We start from the raw sequence: 9,902 nt of genomic DNA on the forward strand, positions 1-9,902 counted from the left end.
TAAAGTTCCAGATTTCCTGTCAGTGTTCTGATGTCATATAAATAAGAGAAAAGACCAGACTACAATATATTATAGTCTATGAATGTTATTGTCAGAGAAGTTTAGTGTCAGTATGAAGGGTCGCCCCATTCAGTCACCTTTAAACTGGTGCATGTTTTAATAACCAGTATCATGCTGGTAGTGAGGGAGACTTTGTTTCACAGGTGGTGTGGTTAGTGATTAACAGCTAATAAAAGTCATTAAATAATATTCTCTGGAATCTTTCTAAACTATATCACAGACAAACTGTTGAAAACATCTTTTCATTGATGATATTCAGTATTTTAACCAAGCTAAGAGCTGCAGCAATAGAAACTAAAGTTTATGTTGCTGCCAAACCTTCATTCAGTATCTTTATACTATATCAATATAAAATCAATGTCACATTATATAAACTACAAAGTGAATCACTGTCATCAAAACACAGTAAACTCTGTTTGTGGAATAATGACGGAGTTTAAACTACAATGTGATGCCTCATCACAGGAACATCTTTGTTCTGCTGTACAGAATTGCATTTAGTGTTGAGTCAGACAGATTGTTCTCTCTTATTCTGCCTGTTTTAATCTTTACTGTAGATGATGATGATGATGATGATGATGCTCATCAATACGTCTGTACTTTGATCCTTATAATCTAACACTGATTGACAGACAACATTCCCACAAGATCAAATAGAATATAACACAGCTGTAGCAACTATAACAGAACCATAAATAAAGATGAATGTAAATAAAAATATGATGCATTGATGCTCTGAAATACAAACATTCATGTGATCTTGTTTCCCTTCTAATCTCCTCGGGGATAAAAGAGAGAGAACACGTTTAGTGTCTGACAAACTTCACAAGTTTTGTCTCCACTGATATTTGTGAAAATTGTTGCATCAGTATCTTTATGTATATTCACTAAATCATCAGTTGAAATACATGTCAGGCCTCTGAGTGTGATATGCTGCTTAACTGTTATTAATCAATAAAGTGTCATTCAGTACAATCTCTAATTAAAACAGCAAGAAGTACAAATGACTCCATAGAAAACCAGAGTCCTCAGACTGATGATGAAGGACTGATGAAGGAGAATCAGCAGCAGTTTCTCTCTGTGTGTTTCCTCTGCAGATGAAGCTACAAAGACTCTGTGACTGGATGTGGATCTGAATTCACCTGGTGAGTATTTTTATTTCTTCTGCCACACAGCTGACTCCACCAGCAGCTCATCTCCATTTAATGTGCTCTATAGTGGTAAATGAAAAGCCAACAGAGAACTGGAACCTTCTGAAAGTAAAACATTAAACATTAAACCTCAGTGGAAATGAAGAATAATGTCTTACTTTGCTGCCATCTGGTGGTTGAATCAAGAATGACGCCGTTGTAACTGCAGTGCTGGTGTGATGTGCAGCTTGTTGTAATGAATGAGCTTGTTGTTGTGTTTGTGTGAAGGTGTTTCTCTGCTATGGATCAGTGTGAGGACAGAGAGGAGGGAGTCCCTCCCTCTAAAAGCTCTCTGTGTGGGGAACATGACAGCCAGACCAAAGCTCAGAGGTGAGATGAGGATCTCTAACTGTCCATCACTGTTCTCCACTCACACCACTCCACCATCATTATTCACACTCAGAGCTCTGTGTGTGTTGTGTTGAAGAACAAAGAAGCAGCACAGACCAGACTCTGATGGACCTGGACCTGGACCTGGACCTAGACCTGGACCTGGACCTGGACCTAGACCTGGACCTGGACCTGGGCCTGGACCTGGACCCAGACCTAGACCTAGACCTGGACCTGGACCTGGACCTAGACCTAGACCTGGACCTGGACCTGGACCTGGACCTGGACCTAGACCTGGACCTGGACCTGGATCCAGCTGTGTGTCCATGAAGAGTGACTGGTCCATGGATAAACCTGTAAATTTTAAACCTGGACAACCTGCTGATGGAAGGTCAGAATGTAAAGCTGCAAAGACTTAACAGACTTTTCATTTCTGTCCAACATGCACATTTATCAGAGCTGTTGTTGTTTCAGGATCCAGCAGCAGAGACCAGACTCTCCTGGACCTGAACCCAGCTGTCTGTCCTTTAAGAGCGACTGGTCGAAGGATGATTTCATTAATTTTAAAGAAGGACGTCCATCTGCTGATCAGATGTAAGCTGTAACTGACAGTAAACGTCGGGTTATGCTAGAAAAGAACTGGTTTGTGTGACGTGTTGTCCGACCACGTCAGTGAAAAGCCAGCCGTCATAGAGAGGGAGGAGACGTGATAATCATTTAAATATGGAGATAACAGATCACATGTTCAGACAGTCTCTCCTGGAAGACATTCATGGTGTTGCACTCGCTTGTTCATATGAAAAGTGACATGATATGATTTATTTATACATTACAGACATAAAAAACATGTTAAAGTGAAAACATTTATTTCCAACATGGACCCAAGATGTTAAAAGACAAAACACAAGACATACAACATAAAACTGAATCACCGCTAATTAAATAAAATAATAAACGCCCACATCAAAACACAAAGTACAACAAAGACAATTTGATGTCTGAAGTAAAAATGGAATTGCAGATTTCATTATAAACCTGTGACCATGTTCCATAAATAAGTCCTGACCTGACTTCTATAAGCTCCTCTCATTTTTAACAGCTGGATGTGTAACAGGAGGCTGTTCCACAACACGGCAGCAGCTTAAAAAAAGGAACTTCTGGCTACATTATTCACTGGAGGGACTTTATATGAACACACACTGGCCCTGGTGTTATAGCCATGCTGAGTATGTTCCATTGTTATCTGTGAAGTATTGAGGAGCAAACCCATTGATAATGTTGAACATATGATGCAGCTTCTGTTGCTCTACTCTGAGCTGTACTGGCAGCAGTCCTACACTTCTGAATTCATCACCAACATGAGTTAAACAGGATACATTTAATAAATACTGAATAATATTATTTTGCATCACCTGCAGTTTGTTCCTAAATTTAGATGTCAAACCACTGAACCAATCAGAACAGGCAGAATCAAACTGACGCTGTACCAATGAGGACATGACAAGTTTCTCAACAGAAAAGTCAAAAAGACTCTTAGTCCGTGAAACAGGAACTGAAGTTTGCTGCCACTCTTAGATAATATTTTATCAACAACAGATTCACAGGACAGTGACTGGTCCAATATTATTCCTAAATATGAGACAAAATATTATAAAATTTCAGTTCCATGACAAAAGATTTTCAGTGTATTTGTTCTTGACGTCTTTGTTCCAAACAGGATTGACTGGGTTTTACCCAAATGTATTGAAAGCTTGTTATCTATGAGCCACTCTCTCACACTTTCTGATTCATTACTAAGAGTTGTGAATTTCACTGACATCATTCCCAGATAGCAGTAATGCAGAATCATCAGCATACAGCAGCAGCTTGCATGTCACAGCAGCTGTCGTATCATTTATATGCATAAGAAATAAAAGAGGCCCTAAAATAGAACCTTGCAGCACCACACATGTAATATCCTGAGGTTCTGATAGAACCACTTCAACATCACAGACTTGAGTTCTTCCTGTAATGTAAGAAATAAACCATTTTACAGCAGTATGTCCAAACACCATGCACTGTAACTTTGACAACAGTACAGAATGATTCACTGTGTCAAAAGCTTTCTGCAAGTCAGCATAATTTCCTCCATCAAGGTTTTGTCTAATAAAATCAAACAAATGAATAAGACAGGTGTCAGTAGAGTCTGCTGCTGTAAAGCCAGACTGAAGCTCATGCAACATATTGTATCTGACTAAATACTCCTCAACCTGCTCAAACACAAGACGTCCAAAAACCTCAGACATGACACCTGCCTACTTTCTCACTTTCTCACCTAAATGTCATTTTCACACTGGGAGCTGCCCAGTTCAACCAGTCTGATACAAGCAGAAGCTGAACAGCTCCACTGGAGCAGCTGGAGGTTGTAGCTGCCTTGCTCCAGGGCACTTCAGCAGTGTACAGTGAGGGAGGGAGAGCTGTATGGAGGGTTGATCAGAGCTTTTGAGACTAAACCAAACTGACTGATGAAGCAAAACACTGAGCTGAAAGCTACAAACAGACTGAGCTGTTGATTCTCAGTGGGATCAGCAGGACTAGTAAAGCTTTACCACTACGGGGAGTCATCTGATTCTCTGTTCACATCCAAATATCACTTGATGGACCTTTAGCTTGTGTTTGTCTCTGTGTGGACAGACATAATGTGAACTCATTCTTCATGATTCCTCCACAGAGTGGACCAGGAGAGCTCAGAGGTTCCCAGTGGTCAGTCTGCCCAGCAGCATCAAACACACCTGGACTCCATATTTATGGTCTGTACATGTACAACAAGTACTTTTACATCTATTGTGTTCACAGTCATCTCCATGCTGCACTTTGTAGACCATTGGATTGTCGGTCTGTCCAACATGGATCTGATGTTTGCTTCATGATTTCAGTTTGATTGTGTGATTCATATAGTATTCTGTTCCAGCTGCTGGAAGAGAAAATCTTCACCTTTGTGAAGAATGAGCTGAAGAAGATGCAGAAGGTTCTGAGTCCAGATTACCCAGAATGCTTAGAGAGTCAGAGGGAGGATGAGGAGGTGTTGGACGGTGAGGAGGAAGAGCAGAGGAGGAGCAGCAGCAGAGAGGCATTTCTGAAGATCACACTGCACTTCCTGAGGAGAATGAAGCAAGAGGAGCTGGCTGACCGTCTGCAGAGCAGTAAGAGGATTTCTATAAAGATTTAACATGATGGGTAACTGAGGAATTTACTGATGTCTCAACAGATGGAGGAAAATACATTTTATTCAATCATTCTTTGATGGGAATTAAATGTTGAAATATTTGCTTCATTCATTGATCCTATGTCTTGTGTGTTCATTTAGAAAGTCCTGCTCCAGTTGGTCAACGTGAATTAAAGTCTAACCTGCAGAAGAAGTTCCAGTGTGTGTTTGAGGGGATTGCTAAAGCAGGAAACCCAACCCTTCTGAATCAGATCTACACAGAGCTCTACATCACAGAGGGAGGGACTGCAGAGGTCAATGATGAACATGAGGTCAGACAGATTGAAACAGCATCCAGGAAACCAGACAGACCAGAAACAACCATCAGACAAGAAGACATCTTTAAAGCCTCACCTGGAAGAGATGAACCAATCAGAACAGTGATGACAAAGGGAGTGGCTGGCATTGGGAAAACAGTCTTAACACAGAAGTTCACTCTGGACTGGGCTGAAGACAAAGCCAACAAGGACATACACTTCACATTTCCATTCACTTTCAGAGAGCTGAATGTGCTGAAAGAGAAAAAGTACAGCTTGGTGGAACTTGTTCATCACTTCTTTACTGAAACCAAAGAAGCAGGAATCTGCAGGTTTGAAGAGTTCCAGGTTGTGTTCATCTTTGACGGTCTGGATGAGTGTCGACTTCCTCTGGACTTCCACAACAATAAGATCCTGACTGATGTTACAAAGTCCACCTCAGTGGATGTGCTGCTGACAAACCTCATCAGGGGGAAACTGCTTCCCTCTGCTCGCCTCTGGATAACCACACGACCCGCAGCAGCCAATCAGATCCCTCCTGAGTGTGTCAGCATGGTGACAGAGGTCAGAGGGTTCACTGACCCACAGAAGGAGGAATTCTTCAAGAAGAGATTCAGAGATGAGAAGCAGGCCAGCACAATCATCTCCCACATCAAGACATCACAAAGCCTCCACATCATGTGCCACATCCCAGTCTTCTGCTGGATCACTGCTACAGTTCTGGAGGATCTGTTGAAAAGCAGAGAGGGAGGAAAGCTGCCCAAGACCCTGACTGAGATGTATATCCACTTCCTGGTGGTTCAGTCCAAACTGAAGAAGGTCAAGTATGATGGAGGAGCTGAGACAGATCCACACTGGAGTCCAGACAGCAGGAAGATGATTGAGTCTCTGGGAAAACTGGCTTTTGAGCATCTGCAGAAAGGCAACCTGATCTTCTATGAATCAGACCTGACAGAGTGTGGCATCGATATCAGAACAGCCTCAGTGTACTCAGGAGTGTTCACACAGGTCTTTAAAGAGGAGAGAGGGCTGTACCAGGACAAGGTGTTCTGCTTTGTCCATCTGAGTGTACAAGAGTTTCTGGCTGCTCTTCATGTCTATCTGACATTTATCAAGTCTGGAGTCAATCTGCTGGTAGAAGAACAAACAACATCCCAGAAGTCTGAAACAATAGAAGAAAAATCTGCAGAGACACATCTCTACCAGAGTGCTGTGGACAAGGCCTTAAAGAGTCCAAATGGGCACCTGGACTTGTTCCTCCGCTTCCTCTTGGGTCTTTCACTGCAGACCAATCAGACTCTCCTACGAGGTCTGCTGACACAGACAGGAAGTAGCTCACAGACCAATCAGGAAACAGTCGAGTACATCAAGAAGAAGATCAGTGAGGATCTGTCTGCAGAGAGAAGCATCAATCTGTTCCACTGTCTGAATGAACTGAATGATCATTCTTTAGTGGAGGGGATCCAACAGTACCTGAGATCAGGAAGTCTCTCCACAGATAAACTGTCTCCTGCTCAGTGGTCAGCTCTGGTCTTCATCTTACTGTCATCAGAAAAAGATCTGGACGTGTTTGACCTGAAGAAATACTCTGCTTCAGAGGAGGCTCTTCTGAGGTTGCTGCCAGTGGTCAAAGCCTCCAACAAAGCTCTGTAAGTACACAGATAGTTATTTATTGATTTATTGATTTATTGAAAAGATATTCAAAGAAATATATTCAAGATGGGAGAAAAATACTGCTAATTTTTAAGTATTTTTCCACATTTGTTCTCCAGACTAAGTGGTTGTAACCTCTCAGAGAGAAGCTGTGCAGCTCTGTCCTCAGTTCTCAGCTCCCAGTCCTCCAGTCTGAAAGGGCTAGACATGAGTAACAACAACCTGCAGAGTTCAGGAGTGAAGCAGCTGTCTGCTGGACTGGAGAGTCCACACTGCAGACTGGAAACTCTCAGGTCAGGATTCATCAATTATTTTCAGACCAGTTGTGTGTTTAGACCCTGTGAATAACTTTGTATTTATATATTTTCATTAGTTTTGTTCTGTCTCCTGAAATACCAGAGAGGAGTTTTAGATTCAAAAACTGAAGGAAGAACTGTATAACTGGCCCAAAGTAACACACATACAGACAGTTACTCAGTGAATAGTGTTTTGGTAACAGTTATAGTTTCTTTTAATTTCCAAGCAGTATCTGTGCTGGGATAATAGTGATGTTTAGTCACAATGGTGATATGACAGTGCATCCTAGCTGTTATGTGGTTAACCACCATTTAATTCTTCTTTTGTTTCAAATAACCTTAAAACTCTGGATGATTACTGAAACTGTGTGAAGTAGAGTCAGTGAGTGTGAGTGAAGGAGTCAGAAATGTTTCCTTATTGTTAGTTTATATATTTTTTTTCCACAACGTTCACATTACATATACATATATATATAATTTGTGTATATGCCACATTAGTTGGGATTCCTGTTCTGTATTTGACTGTGAGCCTCTGAGATGGAGTCATTTACCTCTGTGACATGTTGGAGGTTTGATATTATTACAAGCTGTAGTCAGAGTTTCTCACCTGCAGCTCTTCATCTTAGCAGCTCATTTTGGCTGTTTCTTCTTTTACTATTCTTTTATTTAGACCTATTTTTAGCAGTGAAGAGTTAGCAGACGCTAATATCATGTTGACTAAGGTTACAGAAAGCTGGAACTGCCTCACAATACAAACCTTACTGTGGTTTGCCATTTGAATTTAGAAGTAGTGACTGGAAGTATTAAGTTTAACTTTAAAGATTACAAAAAAATACTAGTGATGAAAGTAATAAAGACACTACCTTCCAGTCCTGCAGTGATCTCAGATCATGTGACATATATGTTGTTTTGTGTGTCTGCAGGCTGTCAGGATGTCTGATCACAGAGGAAGGCTGTGCTTCTCTGGCCTCAGCCCTGAGCTCCAACCCCTCCCATCTGAGAGAGCTGGACATGAGTAACAACAACCTGCAAAGTTCAGGAGTGAAGCTGCTGTCTGCTGGACTGGAGAGTCCACACTGTGCACTGGAAACTCTCAGGTCAGAATTCATCAACCTGCTCAACTGATCACCATTTAAACTGATTTATATGAGTTGATAAACACCTGGACATTTTCTCTACTCAAATTATTTTCAGACCAGTTGTGTGTTTAGACCCTGTGAATAACTTTCTACTAATATATTTCCATTTGTTTTGTTCTGTCTCCGCTGTTGGAACCTGAAATACGAGTTTTAGATTTAAAAACTGAATGAAGAACTGTGTAACTGGCCCAAAGTAACACACATGCAGACAGTTATTCAGTGATCAGTGTTTTGGTAACAGTTATGGTTTCAGTGAAGAGTTAGCAGACGCTAACATCATGTTGACTAAGGTTACAGGAAGCTGGAACTGCCTCACAATATAAGCCTTACAATCGTTGGCCATTTGAATTGAGAAATAGTGAATGGAAGTATTAAGTTTAACTCTGAAGATTACAGAAACACAGTAGTGATGAAAGTAATAAACACACTACCTTCCAGTCCTGCAGTGATCTCAGATCATGTGACACGTGTGTTGTTTTGTGTGTCTGCAGCCTGTCAGGATGTCTGATCACAGAGGAAGGCTGTGCTTCTCTGGCCTCAGCTCTGAGCTCCAACCCCTCCCATCTAAGAGAGCTGGACATGAGCTACAATCATCCAGGAGACTTGGGAGAGAAGCTGCTCTCTGCTGGACTGGAGGATCCACACTGGAGACTGGACACTCTCAGGTATGGACAGACAGGTTCACACTCTCAGAAACAGACCAACTCACTCTCATGGCAATTCATGCAACGGTCATGTAATTTAATCTATATATTCGTGTACATTGACAAACTTTTTCCATTTATTTCGTGACAGTCAGGACGACTTTCAACCTAATGTATTTCAGGTGGAAGTAGATTTTGTTCCTGCAGCACATTTTTTTCTTTCAGTTGGGACTCGGGAGCTCAGAGGATGCATTGTTCGTTCTCATATGCTATTCATTTTTAAACTATAACTGCTACATCACTCAACATTTAATCACAAGCTTTTGTCCTTCTTTTCATTTTTTTTCCTAATATTACCAGTCTTGTGGTCGGACTGGAGTGGACATGCTGCATATGAGTATTTTCCTCACTGTTGATTTTAATATCTTTAACATTTCTCAACACAAAACAAGAAGTTGTCCTTGATAACTCAACAATATGAAAGGTTATGACCATCCATTTTAATTATTTCAGCTTTGATTGTGAGAAATCAAGTTTTCTTGTCAGTTTTGGACGATAGTGGAAGCAGCTACGTTAGCCTACCCATGATCCTCAGCGACCGTTACTATGGTAAAGACGCCAGCTAAAGCCATGACATAAACTATATTCAGTATAACAGTACTGAAGATTGGTGGTTACAATCAGGAACAACATACTGTACTGTACATTGAAATGTAAAGAATATAATGTGTGTATGTATAGTAAACCCGATCAGCCATAAACTGTGCAGTAAACAGAATTTGAAGCTTTGTGATTGGCTGATTTCATGAGGCAATGCAGTTTGGGACTCATTGTTGATTAAACTTTATCATATAGCTACACAGTCCTCTAGAGTTTTTATTTCAACACAGTTGTTATATTAGCTGTTGGAAATGTTTAAACAGGCCACCATGAAACAGTTCATTTGGGAAAATGAATGGGATTACTTTTTCTTCTTTTACTGTTGTTGTATGATGATTGTTGTTAAAAAAAAAAAAAAAGCTTTAAGAGAAGAATGGGATTTGTGTCGGCTTTTCTTGTTAAAAGACGTGGTGTTGAGGGGGTGGTCTG

At 40.9% G+C, this 9,902-nt stretch overlaps 1 long non-coding RNA gene across 1 annotated transcript; it reads left to right on the forward strand.

Moving 5' to 3' along the window:
• Positions 1-1,859: 1,859 nt before the first annotated feature.
• Positions 1,860-4,327, forward strand: LOC122995152. The gene is made up of 3 exons (XR_006406734.1): positions 1,860-1,971; positions 2,055-2,174; positions 4,291-4,327. It is a non-coding gene; the product is annotated as an uncharacterized LOC122995152 (long non-coding RNA).
• The last annotated feature ends 5,575 nt before the right edge of the window (positions 4,328-9,902 follow it).

The sequence above is a fragment of the Thunnus albacares genome, chromosome 13 (genome assembly GCF_914725855.1).
Source record: "Thunnus albacares chromosome 13, fThuAlb1.1, whole genome shotgun sequence".
Lineage (NCBI taxonomy): Eukaryota > Metazoa > Chordata > Actinopteri > Scombriformes > Scombridae > Thunnus > Thunnus albacares.